Source organism: Ochlerotatus camptorhynchus, unplaced genomic scaffold (genome assembly GCF_037179485.1).
Source record: "Ochlerotatus camptorhynchus isolate MF236.1 unplaced genomic scaffold, CSIRO-AGI_Acam_v1.1 ptg000080l, whole genome shotgun sequence".
Lineage (NCBI taxonomy): Eukaryota > Metazoa > Arthropoda > Insecta > Diptera > Culicidae > Ochlerotatus > Ochlerotatus camptorhynchus.
Genome location: NW_027040570.1, coordinates 528,541 through 545,970, shown reverse-complemented (window position 1 = coordinate 545,970; position 17,430 = coordinate 528,541). Strand labels below are relative to the sequence as shown.

Genomic DNA, 17,430 nt, shown 5'->3' with positions numbered 1-17,430 from the left:
ATGGAGAAAAAAAATCGTTCGTCCTATAGTTGGTCTCCAGCGTTCTGACCGGAGCAGACGAAAGCCATTTTTCCAGGGATTAGGTATTTCCCGACATCAATAGAACTTTGTACATATTCTAAACTAGCACAATCCAGTCGAATCCACGTTCAAAGATTTCGTTTCATTTGCCGCAATTTGCATATTGGCTTTGTCCTTGCCTGTTATGGCTTTGCTCGATGATACCTTCCGATGCATATATTCGAATTTATATGTATGTTAGAGGTTAGGTTAGATAGAGATGGGAATCCAATCTGCATAGACCACCATGACAGAGTGGATCGTCGTCGATGGTCAGGTGTGCGTGTGGTGGGTTTGTATGCATTAGATTAGCTTTTTCCAGCTGAGCAAACTAGATTGATGATGGAATATGAGAAAGCTTCGAATGAGCATAAATATTTGATTTAGGGATGGTTTGTTATCGAATCCAACCAGATTGTGAATCAATTTTCCGAATGCATCGGGTATGCAAGTAGGAGATTGAATTGATTCCAAGAAATTATACCCATAGACGATCATCTGTTGATGCAGGTTTAATGGATTACGAACGAACCTAGCATAAATCACAATACAAAGTTATGCTGTAATGAGCTGTGGAAGATTAACAAAACCGTACAACTGTTCACAGAAGAACAGGAAGGCTTTGGTCCATTTTACCACTTTGGTGAATACTGCGAAACTTTCCAGATGGTCAGCATTTGGAGATACAACTTGTATAAGAAATTTACATGCAAATTAGCGCCAAGTATCCAGTGATGGAATTCTCACCAAAATATCATTTTCGCTTGCGATACGTTTTCTCTTGGGAACTTTCCCTCACTAGTTTCACACTCCAATATTTCCTGAGCGAACTTTATGGGATGAGAGAATGAGATATCGCGAACTTTTTTAACTCGAATCACCAACGTGAGGATACGAAAAATATCAGATCATTTTTTCTCTCTATCTCTTTACACCACATTCGTTCTTGAAAATTGCACTGCACATTTCACAAGGGAAAGATTATAGACAGAAAGCTATCCCGAGTAAATCAATACAATCTCTAAAGACTGATAAGTCTGGTACCTGGCTGTCTACTGGCGCCTGTTGTTTAAAGTAGCCGTTATCAGGATGATGTGAACAGTTTTGTGCAACTGATTGATTGGTGCATTGGTTTCTGGCAAAAAAAAATGAATGAATCAGCACAAGTGTCAACGCGAAATTAACGAGGAACGGGGAGGGTAGTGTAAGATTTTGTGACTAGCAATTTTTATATTAAAACCGTTCCTCAGGATAGGGGGTTGCGGAAGGAGGAGCGCCTAATGTATCCTCATTTTCACGAAATACAGTTAATGCATGGCTCCTCTCATCACTAGTGTTCGTAATATCGTTCCTGTAAGCTCTTATGCAATAATTATATGCAGGGGGATGGTTGGGAATATAGGTGGTGGTGAACTTTTTCACTGTGCTATTACCAGTGCTGTAAATTCTCAAAATCATTTGAACATTTTTGATGAAAATTATAAAAGTAGCTATTCGCTATCAAAGGGGACCTCCTCCGAATGGGTGATATCAGTTGCTTAGTCATTTGACGAAGGCATGGATCATTCTCATTTGAGAAACGCTATATATCATTCGATTGAGTGTAACCTACACACAAACGGAGCTCTGGTCGACATTCCGGCGAAAAAGCTAAGCCAACCCGACACCAACCTGACTTCTATCAAACCCCAACCCGATGTTGACCCGACATTGACCCGACATAAACCCAAAATTGACTCGACATTAACACGACATTGGGTCGACATCGACCTTAAATTAGCCTTACATTGATCCGACATCGGGTCGACTTGTCTGTTCGGGACCATTTTCCTGGATTTCTTCCATACTCCACTGTCGTATATCAAATGATACTGAGTGACTCAATTGACAGTGACAATGAGCTTCGAATGAGAAAGGGGCTCTTCAAATTATGGTCATGTGAGAATTCGTTTACACAATTCTGTGAATGGTTGTAGTGGTTCATCTTCAATCGAATTATATGAAAATTTACAGCACTGGTTACAAGTATCTATTATTAGCTGGTTGCATTGAGAACTAAAACTATAAATAAATCCGGAAAACTTTGAGATTAGGGCGTAATTTCTTTTGTAAACACACACTTAATTATATAATAACCGATTTCTCGTGAATTAAAGTTCAATCTAAAAAAACTAACAACACAGACAGGTAGAGGAATGATTCATTTGGTATCTTGTTTGGTATAGTATAGTTCGCTAGATTGTGCTTTGATTCGTGAGAAATCGCTGAATGACGTGTTTGTTTACAAAAGCAATTACGCCCAAATCTCAAAGTACTCTGGAAATGATATTTAATGTGAAGGATGCGAAAAATATCGGAGAACGAGAAGAAAACAAACAGACACTCTCGCGTGATCATCGCCTACCTTTAATCGCTGAAAAAAAAGAACAAAGCTGAGGGGATATTTGGTTGGTTCGAATCACGAGTACGTGTGAAATGATGTGAGATGGAGAGACGAAAGATCTTTCGCGATACGAAATGAAAATTTCTCTCGCTCTACGCTTTCATGAACTTTTTATCATCTCTCGTTCGCGAACTTTTTGTGAGAAGTTCCTTTGGGATTTATCTCTGCAATGAGCTGTGATAGAACTTTTTTTGAAAATGAATTTTCCAACACTGCGTATACTATACTGGGAGAATTCATAGCTAAACCGTTCACCCTCCGACAGGTCCTAGTCAGCTTTGCCCGAGAAATCATATTTTCAGAAAGCCAGGATCTCACGAAATAGCATGAATAAGCAATATACCGAACCTAAGTATCCACTATCTCAAAGCCCTTAGTTTCCTTAAAAGCTTTACCGAAAATAGCAACTCTTTGGATGGTCCGGAGCTCAACGTAGTGGCAGACATTCAATCTAAACTGTACATCATTGGGTCCTCCTGACGGAGTTGTTAGGTGCATTTGGAAAAAATCTTCACCGAGAGCGACGAAATGTCTTCACATGTTTTCACCGCTGCTATTCAAGAAATTAGAGGAGGGTGTTTAATATTTCAGATTTATAAAACTGAGTCTTTATACATTTAGGGCAATTTTCAAAAGTAAAGACAACACAATTGATTTCAGAGAGCTTCGTTAAATTCAATGAACGATAATGGGGAAAATAGACGGAAAATACATTTAATTGTGTAACGCTGAAATTCGCTAAAACAAAAATTTAGTTCATATAATTGTAGGTATCGTAAAACTGGGTAACATTGATAGTTTTTTAAAGTATATTCTAAATATTTTTTACATCAATTAATGTTTCGCAAATTTTATTTTGATTTAATCAAATACTGAGGATCCAAGAGTCAATTCGTTAGGAAAATGTTTATCAAAAATTATTGCATTTGCACTACTTTTTTTTAGTCTTGTGACCGAACATCAGTATTTTGATTTGGAGTTACTTTGATTACTTTAATAATGCTAGAAAAACATGTGTGAATCTCAAACAATTTAGTTCAAGAAATATGAAAAAAATCATAAGCAATAATAAGACAACATTGAATTTGTGCTGGCTATATAAATACATTCCATAAGTGATGGTTTGAGTGCTTTTTCAAACAGGCAAAAAGAAAGAAAATTGTTTTTCAATAAGTTTGGCAAACATGTAACACAAACTATGTAAAAATTATATGCGATATCAAGGGAAATGCCCTAAGCTACAATATGGAACCAATGTTTCTAATTCGGAAAAAAAAGGCAGAGAGTAAATAAAATCATTATATTCTACTATCAAAGCTACCCGCATTATCAAAGATACCCCGTTTTACGGTACACAACTTGCGGATCCGAATGGAAATGGTTTCATCCTGGGGAGAATATAAGATGTTTGAGTTTATTGCTTTTTCTTCCTAAAACATATTTTTGTCTTAAAAAAAGCAAAAAAAAAGGTTATCTTCCATTTAATTTCATTTAATTAATTTTGGCATCTATGACAGATACTTATTTCAACTACATCTTGCAGTCTTTATCAGTGTCATTCCCACTAAAGACTTATCAAAACCTAACCCCCTTAAGCACTCGTCTCCTTTTCGGTTGTCTTCCCTCATTGTGGAACGTTGTAGAACTTCAAAAAAAAACTTCGCAGATCTTCGTGAAACATCGTAGAACTTTTGGAAACTTCGAAAAAGTTCAGAAAACTGCGCAGAAGTTCAGGAAACCTTCTAAAAGTGTGGCCAATTTTGTAGAACTTCTACAAATTTATAATTTCAGACAACTTTATAGAACAGTGGTTATCAAACTTTTGTCGATTGCGAACCACTTTGGAAATTTGCATGAGCTTGCGATCCACCAATATTGACTACCGTGCGGGACCGAAATCCGTACAGCACCGAAATCCGTACACCCTGTTGAATTTGTTTATTTATATGCATCATAACAATGTAAATATTATACATGAATACATATTCATGTTCATTCATGCATCAGCTTGATGTTTACTTCAACAATTAAGCAGTATAACATGCAATTAAAATAAGAAAAATAAAAATCTTATCACGTGTCGGGCATTTCTGTCAATCGGTTGCGTTCTTAACGATTTTCTAAGAAAATGTCTCGGATTTACTTCCAGTTGTTAAGCGTATTTAAGTGATTTTTGCAAGCAGTTTCCTGAAGGTCGATCGGAAAGGTAAGTGTTTATCGTTTTATATCTCAATTCTAAGCAATGGATCGTTCATATGGTATTTATTTATCAAAATTAGAACTGTACGGATTTCGATCCATATATAACAGCTGATTCTAAATCCGTACACTTGTGCATCACTAATGACGATTCTACTTTATCCAATATTTTTCAGCAGATCATGGAAACTAAATACACGCCGGAGGATTTGGAGAAGACTGTGGCAATGATGCGTGCGGAGAAATCTTACCGTGAAGCATCCAGGGATTTTGCCGTTCAATTCACCACCATAAGAGATGCCGTATTGAATCGTTACTCTCTTATTTTATTCGTATTGTAAACGTTATATTATTAATATCTTTTAATGAAGAGCGTCAAGAACCAGCCGAAAAGTAAAACAACGCAGCTCCCCTACAGGATATCACCAACACGCATATACAAATTAGGGACCATGCATAAATGACGTAGCATTTGAAGGGGGAGGTGAGGGTTTCAGAATTTGTGACCGGCCATGTATTGGATATAGCCAAATACGCTACGAGGGGGGGGGAGGAGTATAAAATTGATCAAAAATATGCTACATCATTTTTGGATGCTCCCTTACAGAGAGCAGACAGAAATGGGCCAGAGAGCATTCCCAGCTACCAGTGAGGAATGACCGGAAATACACATGAAAGTAGTGCGGGCGAAAATTGATAAAGAGAACGCAAAGAAACAAAGGATTGAGGAACGACAAAAGAAAAAGGTTGAGCGAGAGAGGAAGAGGAGGAAGAAAAGGAAGAAGAGCAAAGAAAGTTCCCTAATAAACGAATACCATGAACGAACTTTATCCCGGATGGGTAAACTTTCCCACAAATGGTTTGGATGATACCCCGAACACGTCCTTCAGCTCTCTATTATGGTTATTTTTATTAGGGTTGGAAGCAAGAAAGCATTATAACTTGAAAAGGCAATGGTAACAATGGAGAAGAAGCAGAAGAAAGCTGTGGAAAAGAAGCAATGAAAGATCTGTATTTTTATGATTATTACTCTCTTGACGTATTAAATTAAATTAAGTTATTGATCAGTTCACGAAGATTTGCCGCACTCTTCTCTCACCCGTAAGTTTTGACAGTTTTGGGTGGTTTGTTTTGGCTCCCATTCGTTGCTATCTCTTTTACTCAGAAGCAAACTGATAGGGAGCAAAAAGTGAGGTTAGGGACCGTGCACTGATCTATAGTCGTTATTTTACCAATTTTAATTTTCATGCACAAAACGAAAAGCTAATCCTTGATGTCAGTTCATTGTCTTTTTTTGTTGGTTTCTAAGATGGTTGTATTTTTCTTTTACTTATCCGCCATTATAGGGCTACCATCTTAGGAACCGGTTAATTTATTGCTTGATGCCAGTGGGTTGGTGGAGTTCCAAAGTATGGCGCATCTAACACGTTATCACATGTCAAATTTCAAAAACCTCGAAGTTTTGATCGGAGGAAAACTACAGTAAGAATATTTAACCCAAAGCACTGGTATAGAATAAAATTTGGAAGTTAGTTAGCATAAAAATCCAGAACAGTTACCTTCTTAAATACAAAGAATTCAGTTACCTCTCCTTTGAATCGATTGGAGCATCAATTAATCTAACGCTGATATCATTAGTTAAAAAAGTAAAAGTAAAAAAAAATGAACTTGAACCTTTGAGGAATGATTCTTATGTAAAATTGTGCACTGAATTCAACAATGTAGTCGAAAAAAATGTCAGTAGGATAGTTTTTGAGATACAGCTAAAAATGAAAATTCACTTTAAACAAGTTTGATTACTATAATACAAATATCTCCGGTTGTAATGAGATTATATCAATTATTTTAACGCTAAATTAGAGGCAAGAAATTTTTTCGTTGGATCAATTAAACATCAATTGTCAGTGAGATTGATGGTATTGTTGTTAGTTATTAGTTTGTTTTTTAAGTTTTCCTAAGAAAAATTGAATTTCTGCTAAGTTTTTAAGCAATGTTAATTAAAAGGTTTATGGTGGTTCTACCATTACTTTCACGGAAAAGTAGTGTTATAACGATCGAAATAAAATTTTATCACGTTTAATTTGGCGTTAAAATATTGCGCGTTTCACACCAAATTGGACTAATAAGCGCGTTTTCACTTATTAAAAAGTGTGATAAAACTGCAAGTTTACGTCTAATCGTCTTGGTGTCTTCGGTGCACTTATTCCTTATGATGCAAGCAATAAGTGCTCCGGAGACATCAAAACGATTTGACGGAAACGTGCACTTTTATCACACTTTTTGCATTTTTGGGACAGTCCAGTTTCAGATGCAATCAGCAATAATTAATATCACTTCATTGCAGCCAGAGATATTTGTGTTTTAGTTTTTTTTAACGTGAGATTTCATTTTTTAGCTAGGGGAAGGAGGGGCATAGTGAACAGGCGGGGCATAGTGAGCATCCCGTACTTTGGCTCTGGATCTCCAACTGCATGAAACAAATCAACTGGTAGTAGGATCAATATCATTAAGATATTGATCCTACAGCCAACAAATTTGTTCTGAACGGCCGGAAGTCCAAGCTGGAGCACGCGCGATGCTCACTATGCCCCACCTGTTCACTATGCCTCTCTTACCCCTATATCTCCAAAACTATTCTACCGAGATTTTTTTTTTTGACTATATTTTTGGATTCAGCGCACGATTTTACATGGGAAATGACCATCAGCGTACAAAGATCAAATATGCTGTAAACAAGTGTATTTAAACGAATATAGCTGTTTTGGACTCTTAGCCAAGCAACTACAAAAAAAATTACTTTATTCAAGATAGCAACACGTTTTTTTTCATTGATTTGGATCGATTTACATTCATGTACGGATTTTGATTCATGACTGTACGGATTTTGATTCATCCTCAACACAGTGTACGGATTTCGATTCAAAACTGTACGGATTTTGATTCAATCGTAAAACGCTGTACGGATTTTGATTCATGACTGTACGGATTTTGATTCATCCTCAACACAGTGTACGGATTTCGATTCAAAACTGTACGGATTTTGATTCAATCGTAAAACGCTGTACGGATTTTGATCCAAGATATGTGAAATTTAAATCCTTTTTTCTAATAATTGAAGGTAATTTTAAGACCTGTTGTTTGCAAATATTGGAAAAATAAAGATAAATGTAAAGGAAACAGATGTGATACAGAGCATAATGTGATAGCATTATTTAGTATTGACCGTTAATGATTCTCTCGTGCTTAGGTGTACGGATTTCGGTCCCGCACGGTACAGATGTTGTAAGGCCAAAATTACCTTGAAAACTCCAAAATGGCTTTACATCGCCAAAAAATATATTCATACTGTATGATTGCGTACCAAAACAAAAAAAACTGATTAGCATTAAAACGGTTTAAAAACGCCAAAATATATCAAACATAAAAACCACAAAATTCACTCACAAGACAAGACACAACACTTGTCGTTCTTACAACGTTGAGATAGATTAAATTTACCTTTCTGTCGACCGGTTTTGCGATTGCCTCTCACCCCAGCAGGCCTGAGTTCAATCCCAGTCGGTGCCACCGGGATGTTCTGAGGCATAACATCTCTGATCACGCTGTAAGTAAAGCCGTTGGTCTCCGGTTCATGAGTTGATGGGTCGATAGGTAGGGTCCAGGTGTAGGAGCTGCCTCCCTGGCGTTGGTAGCAGCATTAGTGCTCAGCACGGAAAACAAGATCGACGGAAAACAAATCAAGGAAAAAAATCACACTGAAAGAGTAATCAAAACTAATGAGCAGTTTCAAAACGATAAAGAAGTTTAAACACTAAATAGAAAAGCACCAGCATTTCATCGTTTTAAATGGTAGAAGAAAATCAACTTGCAATGTTAAAAAATGGTGAGGTCATTTTGCAATAAAAAAAGCCTATAATAACAAAAATGGACTGAAAATGTTTTTAAAAACATCCTAAAAACTCTTAAAACAGTCTCGAAAAACGCGAAATAGCCTAAAAATGCCAAAATCCTAAAAATGGCTCACAATAGCTAAACTAGCCTCCAATGCCCAAACTGGCTTCAAATCACTAAAATTACCTAAAATAGCTTTAAAAGTACCAAAAATGGCCTTATCGCTAAAGTGGCCCACAACTCTTAATCTTCAAAACGAAATGTCAAAATAGTCCTAAGACGCCAAAAATGGCCCAACATTTTTTAAAACTGACCTAGAATATACAAACTGGCTTTAAAATGCAAAAATATCCTTGACAATGACAAAATGGTTCGAAAACGCCTAATTTGTGTTGAAATTATTGATAGAACAGCCCAAAAAGTCATCATGATATTTTAGAAAATAAGAATCAATTTGATTGCCAAGCCAATTTTCCTAGCGACAAATAAAAACCAATAGATTTTTATTTAAGTAATTCAATTTGGATTCTCCCAACATGATATTAAATTCAGATGAATTTTGCACGCAATATAAAAAACAATACCAAGTAGTCTGAATTTCCACGAGCCACCTGAGGTCATCCCGAGACCCAACAGTGGACCATATTCAGAAATGCTGTTATAGAACTTTATCAAATTTTGAAGAAATTTTGCGAATTTCGTCGGAATTCGGGGGGCTTGGTTAAAGTTAAGGGATTTTTCTTTGTCTTCAAGGAACTTCGTGAGACTTCAGGGGCTTCGTAGATGTTTTAGGGTACATCGTAGAAATACAGAAGCTTGGTAGAAATTCGGGTAACTTTGTTGAAGCGGGTAATTTGGGCGACTTAATAGAAGTGAAGGGAAATTGATTTAGTAAAAAGGAACTTCATACTAGTACGGGGAACTTCTTTTAACTTCATGGTAGTTAGTCGAAGTTTGATGGACTTGGATTAGGTCAGGAAATTCCGTAGATTTTAAGAAAACATAGAACTTCGAAAAACTGCGTAAACAATCATCAAAATTCTTTAAATTTAATTTAATTTTGTAGAATTTCAGGTAACTTTGTAGAAATTTTGGATAAATTTAGCGAACTTCGTAGGAACTCTGGGAACTTCGTTGAATTACATCGTAGAAAAAGGTAGATCTTCGTTGAAATTTGGAGAATCTTGTAAAGCTTTAGAGAAATTCATAGAAATTTGCAAAAAATCCGGAAAACTTTGTTACAGTGGGAACTTTATATAAGTTTTGGAAACTCCATAGAAGTTAAGGGAACTTTGTTTAATTTCAGGAAACCTCACAAGGGTACATCGTAGAAATACAGAAGCTTTGTAGAAATTCGGGTAACTTTGAAGAGCTTTAGAGGACTTCGTAGGAATTCAGGGAACTTTGCAAAAAATCGGGAAGCGGGTACTTAGTACAAGTTTGGGCAACATCATAGAAGTGAAGGGACATTTGATTAGTTTCAGAGAACTTCATAATAGTTCGGGACCCTCTTTTAACCTCATGGTTATTCGTGGAAGTTTAATGGACTTGGAATAGGTCATGGAATTCCGTAGATGTTCAGAAAACTTCGTAGAACTTCAGGAAACTTCGTGGAACTCCAGGAAACTTCGTAGAAAATCATCAATTTTCTTAAAATTTCTGGAAACTTTGTTGAACTTCATCAAATTGAGTAGAACTTAAGCGAACTTCATAGAAATTCAGCAAACTTTATAAATTTTTTGCAAATTTCTTAGGAATTCTGTGAACTATATAGAAATTTTGCAAATTTAGCGAACTTTATAGAAATTTTGCAAATTTCGTAGAAATTCTGGGAACTTCGATGAAGTTAAGGGATTTTCCCTTAACTTCTAAGAACTTTGAAAGACTTCAAGGACTTCGTAGATGTTCAGAGTGCATCGTAGATATACAGGAATCTTCGTAGAAATTTGGAGAACTTTGTAGAGTTTTAGAGAAACTCAGGGAAATTTGCAAAAAATCGGGAAAACTTCGTTACAGCGGGAACTTTAAGTTTGGGTAACTTCATAAAAGTTAAGGAAACTTTGTATGCTTTCAACAAACTTTATAACAGTTCGGGAACCTTTTTTTAACGCCATGGTACTTCGTGGAAGTTGAATGGAATAGATCAAGGAATTCCTTAGATGTTTAGAAAACATCGGAAAACTTAGTAGGAAATCATCAAAATTCTTAAAATTTCTGGGAATTTTGAAGAATTTCAGATAACTTTGTAGAACTACACCACACTTTGTAGAAATTTTGCGAATTTCGTAGGAATTCTAGGAACTACGTTGAAGTTAAAGGATTTTCCTTAACTTCTAGGAACTACGAAAGACTTCAGGGCAATGCGGTAAAATACACGATGATATTGACAATTCTGCTTTGGTCACTCATTTGAGCTAACAGTCATAGTCAAGGCAAACCATGTCAATTGTCAATTGTCAATGATGTCAGTGACGAACATGTGTAGATTTTTATATAAACTAAATTTGTAACAAAATTAAATTACTTGAGCAACACAATTACATGGAGCCGTTAATGTGAACAAGCATCTACGACCTGAACTACGAGCATAACAATAATGTGACACAGAATGTACGAAATTACACTTTTTGTTGCCAGGTGATCCTTTGTCATTGACGAAACATGAATAAGATTTTGACGAAGTTGAACAATTTTGTCAATATCGCGCGAAAGTCTGTCAATGACAAAGATAAATCTATGTAGGAACTACGTAGATGTTCACGGTACATTGTAGAGCTTAAGAGTAAATCAGGAAAATTTGCAAAAATTCGGGAAAACTTCGTTAAAATGGGAACTTTGTATAAGTTTGGGGAGCTTCGTAGAAGTTAAGGGAACTTTGCTTAATTTCAGGGAATTTCATAATAGTTCTGGGACCTTCTTTTAACTTCATGGTTCTGCATGGAAGATTAGTAGACTTGGAATAGGTCAGGGAACTCCGTAGATGTTCATAAAACTTCGGGAAACTTTGTTGAAAATTATCAAAATCCTTAATTTTTTTGGGATTTTTAAATTTTGTAAAATGTTGCGATTTTTTAGAAATTTAGCGAATTTTGTAGGAAGTTTAATGGTTTTTTTTTTAATTATAGTCACTTTAACACTCTTGGGTCATTCGTGACTTGTCCGGGGGTGAGATTTGAACTCGTGACTTTGGCGTAAGAGGTATGGATGTTAACCACCACGGGGGTCGCCCCCATTTAATGGACTTAGAATAGTTAAAATTTCTGGAAATTTTGTAGAATTTCAAATAACTTTGTCGAACTTCATCATTTTTTTTTTTAATTTAGCGAACTTTATAGAATTTTAGCGAAACTCGTAGAAAATCTGGGAATTTAGTTGAAGTTAAGAAATTTTCTTTTAACTTCTAGGAACTTTGTTTAATTTCAGGAAACTTCATAATAATTCGGGGACCTTCTTTAACCTTTATGGTACTTCGTGGAAGTTTAATAGACTTGGAATAGGTCAGGGAACTCCGTAGATGTTCATAAAACGTCGGGAAACTTCGTTGGAAATAATCAAAATTCTTTTTTTTTTTTAATTTTGTAGGATTTTAGATAGGGTAAATGTTGGCTTCGGCACCCATTGACTGTTTTCGGCAACCAAAATTTAAACGTTAATTTCACTATGTTTTCCCATCAACGCACTTCCCTGAATGTGTCCAAACGATTGTTTAGCCTTTCAGCTTCAATCTGATTATATTTGAACGATCGAGCAATCCAGTAATGCTACATTTTTCTTCAAATAAAGCATACGCACTACAAAATGAGGTTGATTTCGAGTTGCCGATAATAGAACAGCTGGTTAACACGCAGTTCTAATGGGAAGGTTGCCGAAGAAAAAGAGACTGCCGACAATAGTCACACTCACCTGAGAAGTTTGGAGTGTTGTAAAAACGCTTTCAAAACGTTTTGAAAAATTCTGTCGATTGGAATGGATAGAGAAGCAAGCAGCAGATGAATGTAAACAAATAGACACATCATATATGTGCGTGACGCTGAGAAAATGCTAGTAGAAGTGCAGACGCTGCTTAGATTGACGAGAATACGTAAATTCCCCTACTTTGTAATTTTTTTTTTAAATTTAGCGAATTTCGTAGGAAGTTTAATGGACCTGGAATAGTTAAAATTTCTGGTAATTTTGTAGAATTTCAGATAACTTTGTAGAACTTCATTAAATTTTGTAGAAATTTAGCGAACGTTATAGAAATTTAGGAATTCTGCGAACTTCGTTGAAGTTAAGATATTTTCCCTTAACTTCTAGGAATTAAAAAAATTAAAAAAAAGGAACTTCTTAGATGTTTAGGGTACATCGTAGAGCTGTAGAGAAATTCAGGGAAATTTGCAAAAAAAAAGACGGGAAAACTTAGTTACAGTGGGAACTTTGTATAAATTTGGGGATCTTTATAGAAATTAATGGAACTTTGTTTAATTTCAAGGAACTTCATAATAAAGGGTTTTTAATAGCGATTTCCTAACTTGAACAGTTCATTGCGGCCATATGATTGAAGATTTAAGTGTTAAATTAGCTGTCATTTATTCAGTATGTCTTTCCAAATTACCATGGAGAGTTATAGCGTCCAACAGCACGTGCAAATGATAAAATTGTTTTATCAAAGTATGTGTTCTTTGCAAGCAACGTTCCGAGCGCTTCGCTCATTTTACGGTCGCAATAATCGTCCTACCGAGAGGACTATTGGCAATGTGGTGAGCAAATTCGAGGAAACTGGATCGGAGAACGCTCAACCACCACCCGTACGTGAACGGAATGCAAGCTCTGCCGAGAATATCGCCGCTGTACGCAAAAGTGTGTAGGAGAACCCGCGGCAGTCGATTCCGCGCCGCGCACAAGAACTGGGTCTCTCGTAGGTTTCAACTTGGCGAATTCTGCATCGAGACTTGGGTCTGCACGCATTGACCCAGGAGCTCAAGCTTAACGATCATCGGAGAGCGCTACAGGTCGATGCTTACAGACTTCTTCTGGCCTATAGTGGGCGATATGGAAGTTAACGATATGTGGTTCCAGCGGGACGGTGCAACGTACCACACTGCGCACATTTTGTTAAATTTCAGGGAACTTCTTAGAAGCTCGTTTAACTTTGTTGACGCTCAGCAAATCTCGTTGATGTTCAGGGAGTTCCGTTTAAGATCAGGGATTATCGTAGATCAGAAAACTTCTCAGTACTTAAGGAATCTTCATATTAGTTTAGGGAACTTAGTTGCAGTTTATCACAGAATTTACTTCAGAAAAATAAGAGATGAACTAGCCTCAGGCTAAAAATCTCTAAAATAAAGTTTAAAAAAAAAAAAAAAAAACTTCAGAAAAATACAATTAACTTCCACAATGTGTTGGGAACTGCCCGTGATTTTTTCCAACAGCTTTTTTTTCCTCTGTTCGGGACATAAATCCATTGCGACCAGTTATTTGATCTATTGTGGTATACCCCGTGTCCTTAGTTTAGTGCATGTCGTATTACTCCATAACTATTGAGAAACTATTAAGTATTAGGTTTTCATACAGTAACTGTTGTCATTCTTGCCTTTATCGCAAGGATCCGACTCTAATGGTAAGGTCCCGCTATTTATACCCTTCCAAGAGTGAGAGCACCCTTCAAAGACACGCCCCTTTGTCAGTCAAAACCGGATTCCTTCGCAACAAAATCAAACAATAAACCGATAATGACCATGCATCAGAACCCTAGTGTTAACTAGAAAACAGCGAATACAATATTAGGAATCGCGTAGATGAAAAATAGCTACCTAACTATTTTTTCCTTGTTTCAAGATCATCTAAGATGTGTTCCTTTGATTACTAAACAATCCTGTTCTCCTAGTTTGAAGCAGTTCGGACTAGATTTTAACTCAAATGCGAATGCTTATCCATAAGACACAATTTGGTTAGGCATTTCAACTGAAATTCACAAGTTAACCTTGAGAATCAATTATACTTGATCAAACAGTTCACCTTGAATCTGTATTTGTATTGGTAACTCGATACAAACCAGTTGATTGAAGAACAATACGTCCCTCCAAATTGGTCCTTCTCCCGCTGCTTGTTCTAAACAATGAAGGGAAAATTGTGCCACGTGCCGATTCGTATCGTGCAAAAAAAAACCACCCACGCACGCAACTGCTGCTGGCCTGTTGCCCGCCTTGATTCAAATCTAAAACTCGTCCACGCCATGACCCTCCGGGCATAACTTGCAGACACAGTTAATTGTATTTTGATCGATTCCCTACTCAACCAAGTATGTATCTAAATATACAATATTGCTTCCCGACGATGTGAAAAATTGCCTGCGTCTGGCAGAACACGTCCGAATACATTTTCATTTAGATTTTTGTTTCGGTTAGTACTTTTTTGTAGCTGAGCTTCCTTTATTTGCACGTGATAGACTAGCATCTATCAGTCAGAACCAAAAGGATAGTTCATTTGCTTCTTATAGTGAATACTGAGAAAGTTTCTTGCTTGTTTGAATTACTATCACGTCAAAAGCAAACTGAAAAAGGGGAAATTGAAAAACTGTATTTCCATTCCCTTGAACAGAAAAAAGCTTCCTGTCTGTTCTCGGTGAGCTAGAGAAATGTTTTCATTTCATGTTCGCTCGTTTTCCTTCAGGATTTTAAAATCGGTTGAATTTGGCCTCCGGACAGTGCAATTGTAATGTGAGAAACTTGCCAATTATTGAAAGAAAATGGAGTACAACTGTGAAATTGACCTTTTTGGAGACTCTCGTTTGCCTGCTCTCGTTCCACTATCTCTCCCACCCTTCTGTCACTTGAAAAACTGGAAAGGAAAGAAAAAAAAAGGAAAAACTCCCAGATTCATGGAAAATACTTGAATTGCCAAAAATTAGAAGCACAATCTCCCTCGGAAGATCTGCTCGTGTTAAAAAAGGGGATTACATGAAAATAAAGTTTCAATTATTGTCCAAAATTAAAAGAACAGTACTGTTTATCCTTCGATAGAACTGCATATTTTTTTAGAAGGGAAACATATTTATGGTCAATTTAACAAAAATGGTTTTTGTCGTGAAAGTATTCAAGTATGAATAAGTGGCGAGTAGCTTGAGTCTAGGGTGTGACGGAATTTGACAGTGGGCCCTGTTGAATTACGTATAATTTCTATTAATAAATATGCAAAGTCCGATGTCTGGAATATAATCTTGAAAATTTTGAAAGGACCACGTCCTTGAAATTTGTTCTCAACTGATGTCTCAGAATCTTTACATTTTTTGTTAATCCTGGATCTTAAATTTAAACTAAATTCTTTCTTTAAATTTTAACTAAATTCTTTCTTTAAATTTATACTAAATTATTTTTTTGAAGCTTATCTCAGGATATGTTTGCACATTTTTCAAGCATTTCCTTACCAAAATGTCTAAAGTCACGCAATTCACACGAAATATGTCTACGGAAAATTTACGACCCTGATAAATCGCAGTTAACCACCATTCGGAACTATTCTGACGAACTGTAAACTTTGTTCACCACTCTGTAAACAAGAACTCCATCGCAAGTAGCGGGCTCCCTTCTGTAGCCCCATACCTTTACAAATTAGACGAACCAGCCTCAGGCACAGTAGCACATCCCAACCAATGGACAGTAAGGAATGCGGCTTGGAGTAATCAACATGACGGAGGTCAGGAAGAAGATCAACGAACTCTATGAGTTCATCAAGGATAAATATAACGTCCACACTAGGATCAAGCAACCAGTGACGGGTATTAAATCCGCGATTACTGTGGCTAAACGTAAACAGAAAGCGCTGTGTACAGGAGCTGAGACTTCCACGGAGAAAGCAATGCTTGCTGATGGGCAGATGCCGCCGAAGGGATCCAGAAATTCACGCTCGTTGAAAAAGAAAGGGAACCCAAAAAAGCAAGGACGTCCAGGAACCCAACAAGGAGCGATGAAAACATGAAGTTGGAAACAGCGTTGCCAGTATTCCAGATGTATCTGGATTTTCCAGATTTCAATCGTCTGGCCAGATACTAGATAAGTTTTGAAAAAGGGTCGAATATATCCAGTTCCAAGGAAATTCAGACTAACAAAAATGTTCGCACATGCCATTTTGAAGACAATTCATGTTTTGTAAAGATATTTGAAGACATGTTGAAATGGAAGAAGTGTGGTACACGAAATAAAAGACATGCCCATTCTTTGTTAAATTAAATACGGTGCGCATATAATTTAATGCTTACGTGACCGATACGCTGTATCGAGGCACCACGCCACGGCAAGTGCACTGCAGTTCAATCGATCGCTGAGTACAAAGTTCTATACGCGAAATATTGATTATTTTGTCACGCTGACCTCAACATAAGGCGCTCCAGAAGTCTCCCCATTAGAACCCGTGCAAATGCACAATGTAGCACAACATAGGGCCACCTATTTAAGGCCATCGAAATTGATTAATAAAGCAGTTATGTTCTGAAGTCTATTCAGTACAAGTACTTATAGCCTCTACGCTCTTATTAGGGACCCGTCCACCGCCGTCGAAGCCGATCTTCGTGAAGACGGATTAACAATAACAGACTTTCTATCACAGAAGTCTTTCGAAGGCTTTATGAATTTTTGTTATAGAAATGATGATTTTGCCTTTATATTTTATGCAAAATCATCATTTCATATGTCTTCAAAATGTTGATTAAGAATAATGTAACTCCCTCCCCAAGGACATGGCGGTTGACGGTACTGAAGCAAAGGGTTATGTTTGATTTCTTTATATTTGCAACGATGATGATTTCCTATAGTGTCACATATCACCTTCTTAATGCTTCAGTATACCTCAAACGATCAACG

General features: G+C 36.7%; 1 protein-coding gene across 3 annotated transcripts in view; it reads left to right on the top strand.

Moving 5' to 3' along the window:
* rl (Mitogen-activated protein kinase rl) overlaps positions 1-17,430 on the top strand; it is a 325,879-nt gene that overhangs the window by 233,060 nt on the left and 75,389 nt on the right. The gene's annotated exons all lie outside the window — the stretch shown is intronic.